At 39.8% G+C, this 10724-nt stretch overlaps 1 pseudogene; it reads right to left on the bottom strand.

The window, feature by feature from the left end:
* Nucleotides 1-2708: 2708 nt before the first annotated feature.
* Nucleotides 2709-8593, bottom strand: LOC129740430 (ATP-binding cassette sub-family C member 4-like; annotated as a pseudogene).
* Nucleotides 8594-10724: the final 2131 nt, after the last annotated feature.

The following is a 10724-nucleotide window of genomic DNA, read 5'->3' on the forward strand; positions in this document are numbered from 1 at the left end:
GAACAAAAATCACGAGCCAAAACCAGAGCCCGGAAGCTGTATTTTGCAGAATCCAGATGCGTGCATTCTCATGGACGATTAAACTTATGTAAAAGAGGATTCCATTACACTTCCGGGAACACAATTCTACATTGCAGCTATTGGGGAGGATGTGAGTGATCACGAGAAGTCGATTGAAGTGGAAAAATTTGGCCAGAAAGTACTTGTGTGGCAGGCAATCTGCTCCTGCGGATTGAAGTCGGCGAGTTTCTTTACAAAAGGAACAATAAAGGCCGATATCTACCAAAAGGAGTGTTTGCAGACAAGGTAGCTGCCACTATATAAGAAACAGACGACTCCACCATTGTTCTGGCCGGATTTGGCGTCAGCCCACTACGCTAAATCCACTCTTAGATAGATGGTTTGAGGATAACGATGTAGATTTCGTTGAGAAAGATATTAACCCACCAAACTGCCCCCAGTTTCGTCTCATAGAACGATATTGGGCTATCGTCAAGAGAGTTTTCAAGAAGGATGGTAAGGCCAACAGGACCATGGCGGTTTTCAAGAAAAATTGGAATGCTACGGCCAAGGAGTGTGATCAATCAGCTGTACAAAACCTAATAAAACGCGTCAATTCGAAAGTCCGAGAATATTACCAATAATTACTTTTTACTTGTATTTCTTAGTGAACCTTCATATAAGCGAAACGACATCTGATCCCTCTCAAAATAAAATATGTGGCAACATCGTCTAAATCTTGGACAAAAAAATCCTCAGCACAGTTTTCTGGCTCAATGTTCAAGCTCTAAAGTGAACGTTCCTTCAATCCAACAAAACAACATTAAACTCGATGCCCGAAGGATCGCGATAAACAGTATGAATGACTTGAATTCCTATAACAATCAGATAGTTTTCTAACTAGGAACACGATTCACCAAATCATTGTAAAAAATTGCAACTAATCATAAATTCATATGACTAGCTTTAAAATTATCTGTTTGAACTATAACAACAATCACAATACCATCCTTGGTTGAGTTTTCAATAAGAAAGGTAAAAGCTCTGCGACAAATGCTCGGATCGATTGGAATCGATTTTGACAGTTCTTTTGTATCGATTGGAATTTTGTGTTTGAGACGTCGTTTCTCTGACATGTAGGTTCACTAGTATTTCTTTATAAACTGTAAGAATAAGCTTTTTAAAACACTTCCGAACTGTTTCTTTGTTTGAATCATCAATAAATTCAATACAATAAAAAAAAATGTGATTATAACTAATTTTCGATACACTCCTTAGAGCAAGTTCACTGGTGTTGTGAAAAAGTGGTAGAAATTTTCACATTTTGAAAATTTTACCATGCAAATATGTTTTCAAGATCTTGCGGCGTTGTATGTTTTTACAACACTGTTTCTATTTCAGCCGTATGTGATAGAAATATTGCTATTTTTGCATCACAGCATGCGAAAATACAACACGTGTTGTAAAAAAACTAGAAGTCCACAGATCTTGAAAATGTTTTTGCATGGGAAAATTTTCGAAACGTGCCGTAAGTGTCAAAATTTCTACCACTTTTTCCCAACACCAGTGAACTTGCTCTTAGTAGTCAATAGATGGATTTGAAAAAAAGAGAAAAGGATGAACGATTTATTTTGTACTTTGGACCGAGGTTACCTCTTCATCCTAGGAAAATAATTTTGGTTGGGAGTGGGGTAAAAGGAATCGATTAGGAGACACTTTTGACAAGCGTTTTGGTTGTTTATTATGAATTCTGTCCTTATTCTAATGTTTACTCTCAACCTGAGACTGAAACAAGATGCATATTGGTATTACTGTTGTTCTGTAGAAGAAAATGCTTCTATGATAAATAACCGTTTCCTTAAATTAAAGTTGTTTACAAGGTTTCGTGTTTTTGATCATAGAACATCATCAAGCAAGTTAAATAAAGCTTTTGAATTATCAACTATGAAATTTAAATTTTTGGGAAGGAACTTCCGGGTTAGTCACAACGATTCTACCATTGAAAATAATGTTACAAAAACAATACTTAGCTCTGGATTTTCATAACACCTCCTAGAGTTTTGTGGGAACTTCCTTTATCTCCATCCTGCAAATTTCCTTCCGAAATGTATCTTCTATGGTTGTAACCGTGAAACCTGGGATTTATCCTTTTTCATCAGTAATTTTCTTCAATGCCGTGCAGCCAAAAAAAACCATCCTCCTCCTCTCGGAGATGGGCCGAATCAAATGAATGCAAATTTCTCACAATTTATTTCTGCATAAAAAAAAAACATTCAATTTTTTCATCGCCAGAAACATGTCTGTCACGTACAAGCACAGCCTACCGAGTCCAACAATCTTGAATAAGACACATTAAGAAAAATCACAATAGTTCTCAGCAGATAACTTCCTCGCGGTTTGAGAGTGTGCGCTTTCAGTTTCAAAATCACGTCCTACTGACGATTATTCGTCAATAGTTTTATAGGCGATGATACTATCGAATGATTCATCAAGTCCTCGAGTATTTAATTCCAGTTGGGTCTACAAAGGCTCTACTACCTAAAGTAATCTACTGTTGCTGGATCCATCTTTCGGTTAAAGATAGGAAGGTGTTAATAATTTTTTTCGTTCATTTTTGTACGTTCTGTTCGAAGCTTTTCTCAATATTTTTCTTAAAGAACAGGACAGTTGGTTGTTTGAGAGTACTTTGAAAACAAAATTCCCTAAATATTTTTTTTGTTTCGATTATAGTCGTTTTACCTTCCTTGTGGCACTCGTGACTGTATCAACGTTGCAGTTGGCGGACATCTATTTTAAAATCTTATCCGATACAACTGTGTTCGATATTTACTCTTGGACTCGAACTCACGGACATCCACTGAATACTATTTCCTATGTTTATTGTGACTCTTCTCGGCTATTCGCATCAGTGCACTTGATGTAGAGGCCCCAGTTTGTTCGACCAATCGTCTCAAATAACCAGTCTGACCATGCAGTAGCTCGTGAGGATGTCCAAATTCTACCACCTGGCCTGCATCCATCACCAGAACCCGATCGCTATCCATGACTGTGTGTAGTCGATGAGCAATAGTCAACACCGTACAGTCAAAAAATTTCTGCCGAATTGTGTTCTGGATCAGTTTATCCGTTCTGAAAAAAAATTTGGATGAAGTTAATCATTCTCTGGGGATTTTTAAAGTTCAAACTTACTCAGGATCAACGTTGGCAGTTGCTTCATCCAGAACCAAGATTTTATTATTCCTGAGAATCGCTCTCGCCAGACAAACTAGTTGACGTTGTCCCATACTGAAGTTACTTCCACCATCGGACATTTTACACTCCAAACCACCTGCCAGCGATGAAACTGGTTCCTTTAACTCGACCTGCTCCAAAGCGTTCCAAAGTTCTTCATCGCTCTTCTCTTCAAACGGGTCCAGGTTGCTGCGCAGCGTACCGGAAAACAATATCGGATCCTGTGGTATGATCGATATCTTGCTCCTCAAATCCTTCAGCCCCAATGTCTTGGTATCGATATCATCGATTTCGATTGATCCCTCGAAGGGAGCTAATCGAAACAGAGCTTGAATCAGTGAAGATTTTCCTGCTCCAGTTCTACCGACAACACCAATCTTTTCGTTCGACTGTATCACGAAGCTCAGATCCTTCAACACTCGATCACCATCTTCCGTGTATCTCAAGTCCACATTGTTGTGCTTGATGACTCCATTCTCAGGCCAGTTTCGCTGTGGTCGATACTTAGGATCAGTTTCCATGGGAGGTTCAGCTGGAAGATTTGTATACTCATTTACTCGTTCCACGGATACCATTTGGTTCTCGAGTTCAGCCGACTGTCGCATACCCCACTGGCACATTCCGATCAAACTTATGGTCTGAGTGATCGCTAACCCAACGCTTCCGCCAAAAGTGTCTTGATCCACAACCAAAAAGCTTAACGTTACTACGGCTATGTAAATCACACTGATGAAATCCAACCAAAGCGCAAAGGCACGTGTAGTTGTGATAAAAATATACCACGCGGCAGTATTTATGTCTATATGCTGTGAAAACTCCCAACATAGAACTTTCTGAGCTTGGAAAGCTCGTATCGTCGATAATCCTTGTAGGGTTGCATTTGCGTGTGAGAAAACTGGTGAACGATTCACCGACTCAATCCGTTTAACAGTTCGTGATGCGTTCAAATAAACCCGACGAATGAAGAACATTAGAACCGCAATTATCAGCGTTGGTAGAAGAAACCAATAGTTGACGATCGAAACCAGTGCTACCACTGAAATTATCTCGAAAAAAAACTGGATCAATGAAAAAGAAGAATTAAAATTTCATTAATTTATCAATTTAATAAACGGGAATTACCTTGAGACAATCGAGCAGCGCCATTGGTAGCGTAGAATCTATTGCTCCTATGTCTCGGGAAAACCGGTTTAAAATTCTCCCTGATGGATTGTTATTGAAGAAGGTCAATGCGGCGTAAGTCAACCCTCGGAACATCCGATCGTGCAATTTGATCGATATTTTCAAACACACGTAGAAGAACGAAAATGTCCGTTGTATAGTGAGATAGATAAACGCACCTATCAGTATGGAGTAAATTACAACATACTGCTGACGTTCTTCCTCATGATTCAACTCCGTCCGTGCTTGACGCAACACGTTAAAATCCAAGAGATCGTCTATAGTTTGGTTTTCTTGTATGTTCGCTACGTTGTTGTTGTTGTTGTGAGCGATCGATTCTTCCCAATTGACCCATTGGGCTAAGAAGAAATCTACACTGCTGACGGCCACTTGGGTTAATACTATCAGCGCCGAGATGAAAAAGACCCAAACGCAGCTGTTGATCGCCCCAATGTAAGTCTTGTACACCGAAAAACTGACCTGCCCTTTCTCTTGAGTTTCCTGTTCTTGTTCTTGCTTCTCATTGAACAGATCAACCTGTTCGGTTTGTGCAGTTTGCTTTTCAAACTCAATATCAAACTTATTCTCAGATGGTGATTCATTTGGAGTTAAAGCTAGAATCGAATCTAGTTTAGTTCTCTTGATTTCATGATAACTATCCTGTGCGTCTATTGTCCCGGTATTCATAAGAATTATGTGTTGCACGTCTTTCAAATACTGCAGTTGATGTGTTACCAGAACACATACCTTATCAGCTAAAAAGTCTCGTATGCACATTTCGTAAATGTGCTTTCCTACATGGGCGTCTACTGCCGATAATGGATCATCCAGTAGGTAGATATCGCTTTTCTTGTAAATGGCTCGTGCCAAATTCACTCTGGCTTTCTGGCCTCCACTAAGGCTTATACCACGCTCCCCAACGATAGTTTGGTCCCCATGTGGGAATAGCTGGAAGTCCCGTTCTAAGGCACACACTCGGACAACTTCTAAGTAACGTTGCTCATCATACTCTTCCACAAATATGATATTATTTCTCACGCTACCCTCAAATAACCACGGCTCTTGGGCCGCGTAACTCAGATTTCCATTCACCAGTAAAGATCCTTCATCGATAACCAGCTCTCCGAGTATCACGTTCAACAGTGTTGTTTTCCCCGATCCCACCGGACCAATCACTACACACAATCGACCCTGTTCAACTGTAGTACTCACATCGGCTATACCGACATTAGATTCGTCCTCACTTACCACCCATCTAGTTAGTTAAGTTAGTTAATGATCCCGCGCCGATCCTCCGGTGCATAGGGCCGTGGTAAAAGACCTCCACTGTTGACGATCCGGAGCCAGCGTCTTCACCTGGTCCCAGTCAAGATTCTCGTCGACAGTTCGGATTTCAGCGGTTAGGCTTCGCCGCCACGAATTTCTGGGTCTGCCTCTTCTTCGATGACCTTCTGGATTCCAATCTAGCGCCTCTCTGCAAATCTCGTTTTCATCTCTTCGCAGCGTGTGCCCAATCCATCTCCACTTACGTTCCCGAATCTCGATTTCTAGCGCCTTTTGATGACACCGGTGATGTAGTTCCTCATTCGAGATCCAGTTGCCAGGCCACCAAGCGCGGATGATATTCCGCAGGCAGCGGTTTACAAATACTTGCAGTTTTCGCGTCGTTACCGCATATGTGCACCAAGTTTCGCACCCGTACAGCAATACGGATTTGACGTTTGAGTTGAAGATTCGGATTTTTGTTCGTAGAGAGATCTGGCGTGACCGCCAGATGTTTCGGAGACTCGCAAACGCAAATCGGGCCTTTCTGATCCGTGTTTCGATGTCTTTTCTGGTACCACCATCAGGCGTAATCTGGCTACCAAGATATTGGAAGCACTCCACTTTCTCAACTTGTTGCCCAGCTACCATGAAACTGGAGGGATTTCCTGTGTTGATCTCCATCGACTTGGTCTTTCCGACATTGACTTTGAGACCTGCTGCCTTGGAACTTTCGGTGAGGTCGTCGAGTTTGCTCTGCATATCTGGTTGTGTTTGGGCGAGTAAAACAATATCGTCAGCCAGGTCAAGGTCGTTCAGTTGCTCCATTGTTAAAGGATTCCACGGCAATCCTCGGTTCGGTGGACAGTCGATCGATCCAGTCAGAATCTCATCCATTACGATGAGGAAAAGTAGCGGTGATAAGATACATCCTTGTCTCACTCCAGCAGTTACCGGGATTGGTTCGGACAAGACACCGTCGTGCAAGACCTTGCACGAAAATGCCTCATACTGTGCTTCGATGAGATGGACTAGTTTCTCTGGGACCCCTCGTCGCCTTAGAGCCGCCCAGATGTTTTCATGGTTAAGTCGGTCGAATGCTTTTTCGAAATCAACGAACACCAGCAGAAGAGAGTCCTGGAATTCGTTGATTTGTTCCAGTATGATTCGTAGCGTTGTGATGTGGTCCACACATGATCGTCGAGATCGGAATCCAGCTTGTTGCCGTCGGAGTGTACCACCCATCTAGCCGTCACTCTATTCATCACTATTCCCTTCTTTTCACTATTCTCATTGACTATCCTTTTTGCAACTAGCATTTGCTCAGTATCATTCACCACGGCACCATTGCTCTTTTTCTTCTTTTCCTCGTCCTTCGCTGCCTCAACTGTTGATTTTGAGATTTCAGAATCCCTAAGTAGCTCTTTCCCTTCCTGAATTATCAAAAATTCCTGAATCCTCTTCACGGAGATGAAACCCTCCGTACAGAAGGTGATGGCCATCGGCCAAAAGTGCACCATCGATTCGTTCAAGATCGCAAAGAAGCTGCTCACGATGAAGACTTTTCGGGCGGTTATTAACTCCCCAAAGAGAGTATACGATAACAAGCTTAAAAACAGTGATACTCTTGAAACAACCGAGAACGAAATGAGCGTGGCTCGAACGTAGGCTCCCCCTCGAATGGCGTTGATCTCCTTGCGCCGTATCTTTTCGACCATTTTGGCAAACGAGTTCTCCCACGAGTACATCTTGATCACCTGGATGCCCTGGATGATTTCGTTCATGAAGCGTATTCTTAAATCCGTTCGTTTCGCTGCCCTCATCCGATAGGTGACTGTCTTTTTGCCGATGAAAGCTGTGAAGTAAACATTGATAGTCCGCATCATGACGTATTCGGGTCAGTTGTCTAGTCAAACCTACCTTGCAGTGGAATGAAACCGAGCAAAAACGCCATGCCAATTATCCCGGAGACGCCGATCTCCATGTAGATGAAGTAGCCCAAAAGTATCGCCTCCATGGGACCTTTCCAGAGATCGTGCACGAAGGCTATAGCCATCTCGAATTTTCCGACGTCATTGGACAGAAGGTTGAGAACCTTCCCGCTCAAACCTTCGTTGCCGGCTGCTGATTTTGTGAGTCGTAAACACTATTAAAAAATGAATTGGAATAAACATAAAACGGAACCTATGGAAGTTCATAATTGTATAATCATGCTAAATTTCCGCGCATCATGATCAATCTCACCTTGCTGTAGATAAGACAGGAGCATCCAATTCTGGCCTTCATGCCTGTCTCGGCAATGAACAGGATGAACGGGTGAAATGTGAGCACCGAAATGAGCGAGCAAGCAATCACACCTGCCGCATAGTAGTAAGCTTCCCGTTCGCTGATCTCGGTTTGACCGGGGGAAAAGTACGACAGCAAACCTCCGAGAAGCAATGGTTGGGCCACTCGATTACCCGTTTCGATGACTGAAAACAGCAATCCCCAGAAAAGGGTTCTATGCCCGTAGGCTCGGTACAGTGTTCGAAAAAGGCTGGGCGGCTTCCTTTGTGTGCGCCCCTTGCTGGGTTCCGTATCCTGTTCTTCGGCCCACAGGCGCTCGAACATATCTTTCAGCTCGTGGCTGCGATGTTCTGGAAGTGTTGCGTACAGGTCCTCTTCCGAGATTTCTTGCCGTTGGCCCGCCTGGAATATTTCCTTGAGCCACCAAAACGTCCTCCGCGAAAGGAACGATGCATTGAGGATGGGATTTTCCCGTTTGTTCTTACTGAAGTCTTTGTCGCGGTTCATTGTGAGTTGCTAGGATTCTTCAGATGAGCTGGGGAGAAAATGAGGGAATATGTTTAAAAATCAAGAACGATTCGATTCGAGTCTGTCTGATTGTGAGACAGAAGTAACAAAATAACACTTTTCAGGAGAAAATCAGCACCCTTGTTTAACAAAAACTTGTTGAATATGATGATTGAATATGTTCAAAAGCATGTGTGAGCAGAGCACTGATAACACCTAGAAAACGTAACTTGGGGATGTCTGATAACTGTATGATTTATGAGATAAGCTAGAGCAAGCTGATTTGAATTCCGTGTAATGCATTACCATTTCGTACTATACATATATCCTGTCCTAACATTTATCAAAGTTTTGAAGCTCAAATGCTTGCTTACATTTTTTCTCAGCAAATAAAGCGCATTGTACAGTTTTGTTATTTAAACCTTAGACAAGGCCGAGTTAAGGGAGAAGGGCCACGGTTGGCAATCGCTACATGCCCTCCAGTTCAGGAGACCCCCGAGGAGAATTTTTTTTTTTTAAGTTTTATTTGAAACTGAGAATTTTTGAATTTTTGATGTATAAATATTGATCTGGTATCAACAAAATTCTTATTCAAAGTTTTGTTTTGAATTTTTATTGTTTATTCAAATTTTTTTTTAGTTTAAACGTAGGCAGGAGTCATCATCGTTCTTTTAATTTTTTTTAATCATTCTCTAAAATCTAGAATGTGATTTTGCACTTAAACTATGAATTTTGTTGAAGAAAATTGAAATCAAATCATGATGTTATTTTGGATTTCGAATCTTCAGCAGAACTTTTTCTTCATTCTTGTTGAGATTTTCAACAAATATTTTTGTGACGATGATTTCTACAATTTTTTAATAATAGACCAATAAAATAAACACTAGTATTTAGCTAAAAACGTTCATTTTTAAACAGTGCTGTACCCCTTTTCTAACAATTGGATCTCATTGAACTAAATTTAAGGTATTTAAAAAAAAAAATTAAAATTAATAAAAAGAAATTTATTTTTTTTTTATACTCATTTTCTTTTTGAGCTCGATATTTTTTGATACAACTTCAATTTACGAATCTATAATTTTCCATGCTAGAAAATGTTAATAAAAAGTTGATTTTCGTATTTTGTATACCAGGTTTAAAAAAAAGACTTCTGATCTCATTGAGGAATCTCTCGCTATAAATGTAATTAAATAAATAGAAAAAATAAACTTTTTGTTAAATAGAAGAAAACTTTAAGAAACATTTCAATTAACTATTTTTCTTGAGCTTCTTCATATAAGTTCAAGGTAACCACAAAGAAATTTTAAAGACCGATTTTAAAACTCTGTTTTTTTTATTATTTTGATACATGTATTTCCCAAAATAGTGATTCGAAAATATCGTGTTTTTAACAATCCTGAAATTCATTGCTCATTTCAGGTTCGTAAAATTTTATTTCTAAATATTAATTAAATTCTGAATAAAATATAAAAATATTTGAATGTTAAAACTTTTCAATCTGAAATAAATGAAATGAAATTTGAATCATTTGTTCAGAATAGTTACAAATTTGCAACAAAGAGGGTACTGTTTTTTACTGGTATTTCACAACATTTCAATTTCTCAACGGCATGCATTCTCATACTTGCATCGAGTCTCGTTATCTCACTCATGTTTGGGGACAACCATATTGTCTCAATCAATGCCTATAGGATGGTCAAGAGTTGAAAGAGTTTGAGATCGCGAGAAATTTCAACACAATTTGCAATCGAAAGATCCAATTTCATCAAGGCAATTCATAATGTGAATTCGGGGGTGATATTTCTGTCATTATTCAACATTTTTGTAACTTTTATCTTTTGAGTAATTTTCGAAATTTTTGTCTTTTTGTTTTTTTTTAATTTTTTTGCCATTTTTGTCTCTCGTGCGTGAGTAGTTATTGTAAACTGTTTAAAGTTTGTTTACTATAACGTAAAGGAAAGTCTAATGATAAGAGCCTCTGATTACTTGAGGAATTTCAATTCTAATCTGAGGTTTTTTGAATTTATTTTCTACAAATAGTGCAGATTTGTTGATTATGACCTTTTTGATAAAAAATCTTAATAATCATAAAAAAATTAAAATAGCGCTTTGGAAACGATGAAATTTCTGGAATTTCATTGGAATAAGTTCATGGTTGCATACATTCGGGGGTTTTGGTTCGCTGGCCACAAGGTTTTTGGCTCTTTATGGCTCCCGAGTTGATGCAAACATTTATTTCTTTCAACGTACATAAATATCCCACCGGTGGATCCATG

This window comes from Uranotaenia lowii, chromosome 1 (genome assembly GCF_029784155.1).
Source record: "Uranotaenia lowii strain MFRU-FL chromosome 1, ASM2978415v1, whole genome shotgun sequence".
Taxonomy (NCBI): domain Eukaryota; kingdom Metazoa; phylum Arthropoda; class Insecta; order Diptera; family Culicidae; genus Uranotaenia; species Uranotaenia lowii.